At 41.2% G+C, this 5,167-nt stretch overlaps 1 long non-coding RNA gene across 1 annotated transcript; it reads right to left on the bottom strand.

The window, feature by feature from the left end:
- Nucleotides 1–982: 982 nt before the first annotated feature.
- LOC125943646 (uncharacterized) lies at nt 983–4,311 on the bottom strand. The gene is made up of 3 exons (XR_007465815.1): nt 4,111–4,311; nt 3,250–3,352; nt 983–1,259 (listed from the first exon to the last, which is right to left on the bottom strand). It is a non-coding gene; the product is annotated as an uncharacterized LOC125943646 (long non-coding RNA).
- Between the last annotated feature and the right edge of the window lie 856 nt (nt 4,312–5,167).

Genomic DNA, 5,167 nt, shown 5'->3' with positions numbered 1-5,167 from the left:
ATCATATATTGTACAAAGCTTAATAAGCTTGAATGTTGTTATAAGGCAAATTTTGAGATCAGGCTCAAAATTCCAAAATTATGCTGGGAAATACAAACATGACTGACGCACACCAATACCTAAGAAAACGATTTAGCTCAGGAGCTCCTATGCATGTGAATAGTGAAATCGTTTTTCTTGGCAACCACAGGACTGAACTTGATGTTTGTTATTTAAAACATTTTTAATTGGTGTTATTTACATTTAGACCAATTTTTATTAAGAGTGGTTGAAAATTGCACAATTAAAAAAAAACTTATGTTTAGAACTATAACTCACAAAAAAAACTGGCAAGCACAATTCTGTTCTGCAAATCGGAATTGGCCTCAAGCTTTAGCTAAGGACCAACTACGATGTCCCTCCTTAAATACGTGTGAAATTCCTAAATGGTTTTGAGACAACCACAAGGCTATTTTGAATTAAATTTGTAGCATTTGAGAAAGTTAAGGTCTAGAAGTTGTTGGAAGAATTTCAATTCTAAGACTAAAGTAAAAATTATTTAAAATAGGCAGGTTTAAAGAAAAGTAAAAGCACGAAGTTTAATAATCCCCAACTCTGCAATAAAAACACATATCACAGTTCTGCAGACTGGATCAGCTATGTCTTAAGTCAAGGAATTTGATATATGAATTTACAGCTTGCGTGAAATGTTCCAATGTTTATAAGCATTCTTGCACGTCCTACTCACAAATTAATGATTGTGTTTTAGAGCAGTGTATGATACGTCAATTTCGCCAACTTTAGTTATGGATTAGGTGCAACTAACAGAACTGCGATATCACTGTTTTTTTAGTAAGAGTTGTTAACTTAATAGCTTCGTTTCTTGGAATTTTCGTGGATTTGTATGAAACGTCACCCGAATAAAAAATGTTACATCATGCTTGTGCTATGCGAATGATGCTTTTTTGAATAACGTGTTTACTTAGATGTAAAAATGCTTTCCCATTTTACCTAATTGCTTCCTGGAGGCATGTAAGGCTTTAGTGAGGTATAAACAAATAAATGTAAATTATTTAATGCCTAAATAAATAAATAATGTGGTTTGTCTCAGCATTCCAGTTTTTACCACCAGCATGACCTGTATAAAGCTTTGGCTACTGCTCACATGTTGCAAGTTCATTCTTACATGATCGCCCACTACTTCACTTCCTGGTAAAGCAGCGAGGAAAGGCTAGCTTTTAACCTCGTTGGTTCCACCTGGTACACTGCCACGGTGAAGCCTGCAAAATACAATTGAAAATCATTTTAAAAAGGTGTAATAAACATTTAGCCATAATGTATAGGCAGGCGCAAACATGTCACAAATATATATATCCACAAATGTGGTATAAACATTTATATGTATATAGTTGTAGCACTACACTGTTTCATTTAAGTATTTCAGAAAAAAAATTATAACAAGAAAGTAGCAGAAGTATCTCCGTGAAGAGGGACAGTTCTCAGGCAATCAATTTTGAGAGTATTTTCACTTTTCCAAGATTTTGTGACACTAGAACTAGGCCAATGCACCGACACTAGAATGCCATTGCTAGTGACAAAAATAAGGTGTCTCCAAAAGACAGCAGCCCAGTCACACATTAGCGTCATCTTGTAATGACAACACATTCTAATTTTAGCATGTAAGCAAGCAGGAACACCCATGAACTAAGGCTCCTATATAGACATCGCGCTACGCATAGCAAACAAATTTTTGGAAGAAAAAGAGAATGATCTACTGGCTTCTATTGTTCAGTGGGTGAAAAAATATTACATCTGCCGGTCGCCATAGTTCGTATGTGCTATGCGTAATATGGCAGTATTCAATTTCTCACGTGGAGCTTGAGATTTTGAGCAATCATGATAACAATGCATTTAACTATCTGTTGCGTGGGGACCAATCAGACTTTTTTAGGGTTGTTTGCAATGAAAAGTTTGCAATGCCAAGTTTGGACTGCCGTCCTCAATTTCGCATAGCTTTCACAGGCAGAGGAAAAAATTGGCTTTATCGCTCAACCCCTGGTCTGTATAATTTTCTCTCCTAGGCGCATGTGGAGGCACCGGCCAGTCTGCGCCATGTACATTTGACCTAATATGCATTTCATCACAGAAATAGACAACACTACCCCTGACAGACACAAGACAAATTTAATGGTATCTTTAATAAAGCAAGTCTCCCTGGCCAGGGTGCCTTTGTTAGTTCACTTGTAGACTGCTATGCACATGTATTTCTAGCGAAAAATAAAGCAGGCAGGATATGCATGGCAGCCCGCAAGCGAATTGAGAAAGGCAAGCAGGCAAGGGAGGCTTGCGTCGGTGAGAAATACCACCAAATTTGTCCATTATGTGTCAGAGGTAGTGTACTGTATTCCTTTCACATGTGGTCAAACTTACATAGGGCAAACTGGCCGGTGCCTAAACATGTGCCTAAGCGATGACCATATTTCACTCAAAAGACCAGTATGCTTGTCCAACTTGGCCATGCATTGTCACAACAGGGCAGTGTAGGATTAAGATTGTTCATCTGTGATCACCCACACTGAAAAATTAACTAGCGAAATCAGTGAGGCATACCACATAAATAAGAAGACATGTGTGAGCGAGCTCTCATTAATAATGCACGAAAAAAAGATATCCTTTCTAGATGACAACGGATCGAAATCAGTCTGCCTATTTATTACTGAAGTAACTGAGCAGAGCGAATACTGACCTTCATATTTATTTTCAGCAAATTCAAGCCAATCAAATGTGCATTTGCCAGACACAGTTGCTCTGGGAACAGGACAGAAATAACTGGGAAGATAATGATAAACAATGGTGTGCACGCTACGTGCTTAGACTTGTGACATATGTGGCAAACTACACTACAAATTCTTACATGCACAAACAGGAAAAATATGGAAATAAATGCAACAGCATAGGAAACAGTTTTAAGACAATAAAACCAAACTAAAAAGAGATAAACATACTGTGTACTAAACAAAAATAAAATTTAGGTTGCAGCCAAACAATTTATGCAGGAAAAAATACTAAACATCAGGACATGTTAGATCTAGTTTTCTACAGAACATGATAATGTGTGCATAATCTTTATGCACGCATGTAAGCAAGTTGAATACAGTTGCATAAATATTTATCCTTTTTAGTAAACTGCATAAACTAATGTGTCGCTAAACTGAACCATGAATGATACCAAGATCCAACTTTTTTGGAACATGTACATTTCATACATACCTGACATGAGCATCCAGCCATGCTGCTGCAGGAACTCGTATGGGGTCTGCATTTCTGGGGGCTCCTCCTTTTAGTGGACACTGTTGCGGGCCAAGGCCTCACCCTACAAAATGAGTTGTGTTAGCTTATAGCAGTGGAACAATAAAGCTGTCATATCGTAAACACATGCAAGGAGAACCTAAAATAGTCACGAAAACAATGTCTGCACTAGTACATGATGGCAAGAGAGCAAAAGGTTGAAATTATTGAATGGCTTGATAATATGGACCTCTTCATGAAAGTAAATTTTTGGGCACATCGCACCTGCACATTACAATGTATTTTTAAATTTTTTAGAGAGTCGTTTTTTATTACTTAGATTAAGCAACTTTCCCCTGCCATGTTTATTTATGTGAAAGTTATGTCAGCACAGCTTGTCATTAAAAGAAAGCTATACTAGTAAGTAGCAAGCTGTCATTGGCTTACATTTTTTTCCTGCTGCTCGTAAGCCTAAAACCTCGTAAGCAGAGATTACCCACAACGTCTAAGCATTTATAAGCAAGGAAACGTCATTGAAAGAATCGGTGAAGAGGCAGGTGGATCGTTACTATGCAACTGCCGCAGAAAAACGGGAGCTCACGCACAGGTGCACAAGATGATTTCCGAACGTAATCTATCTCAGCGGAAGAAAACGCTTATCAGGATTATCAATTCCGCATTGTGGCAACAAATTTGCGTAAATAAATTCTGACAACCAGTGCGCCGCAAGCATCAGCACAGATTTCACTGTTGTCGTTGGTGTTCTATTTCCTACGTCCGCAAGGCACTCTATGCACACGATAAGCACGCACAACACACGTGCGTGCGACTACGATTGCTTACCTTTTGAACAGTACGATGAGATCGAAAAGAGCTCTCCGAGTTGCCAGTGCTGCGTCGACGATGGTGATCCCAGCATACATGCCGTTGCGTAATGGACGAGCTGAGGCACGCTAATAATACGCATTATTTCATTGCGACGTCCACAAAACTTTCCACGACCACCCAAGACAAAGGGAACACACTCCACGGCATGAAAATCGTTGGTCCACATTTGCCTGGCGCGCCACGCATACGGCGAGTTTTCAGCGAGACGCAGGCTAACTTCCAGCGCTTTTTGCACACGAACTACACCACATTTCATTACGGCAAACCTAAAAACACACGATCAAACAAACACATCGAATTCTGCCTCGGTTCGAAATGTTTCGGCAACGGTGGCTGAGCAAATAGCCATCGCTATAGCAATGAAGGACCCGTCGCGTCCAAATATATTCACGGACTCGCGGTCCGCAGCTAGGGCTTTCGCTTCGGGCTCGATCTCGCGGGAAGCAGCGGCCATCCTCGGCAGCGAGGGGGCTGCCGGGTTTCACACTATAAAATGGTTCCCGGCCCACATGGGGGCCAACGTACATCCCGATGTTCCCAACGCCAATGAATTTGCCCATGACCGTGCGCGAGGTTTCGCTCACCGCGGCGGTGCCGGCGGATTCGAAGGCGGGGACGCCGGGAGGTACAGGGACTCGCTCCTCACTTTCCACGAGATCTTGACTCATTATCATCTTTCGCGGAGGGCTTTTCCACCTCCTCACTCTAGACTCACTCGATCGCAATCGACGGCCTTTAGGATGCTCCAAACGGGGTCTTTCCCTTCGAGGGGCAGATTTAGTCACTTCTCGCCCAACATCGAACCGCAAGCACAACGGACCGGCACATTCAAGACGGAGGAATAACAACACGCCTTATTTTACCGGCCGCGTGGGACCGGCGCCGCCAGCGCCGTCTGTATAATTGTGAGGCTGTTATGGCCTCTGTGATGCCAGCAATAATAACCACTACGGCAAGTTTTTGTGCCATTTTGTGCCCAATTACGTATATATATGTTCCGAGACAAAAAGAA

Source organism: Dermacentor silvarum, chromosome 2, assembly GCF_013339745.2.
Source record: "Dermacentor silvarum isolate Dsil-2018 chromosome 2, BIME_Dsil_1.4, whole genome shotgun sequence".
NCBI lineage: Eukaryota > Metazoa > Arthropoda > Arachnida > Ixodida > Ixodidae > Dermacentor > Dermacentor silvarum.
This window is presented reverse-complemented; position numbering and strand designations above follow the sequence as displayed.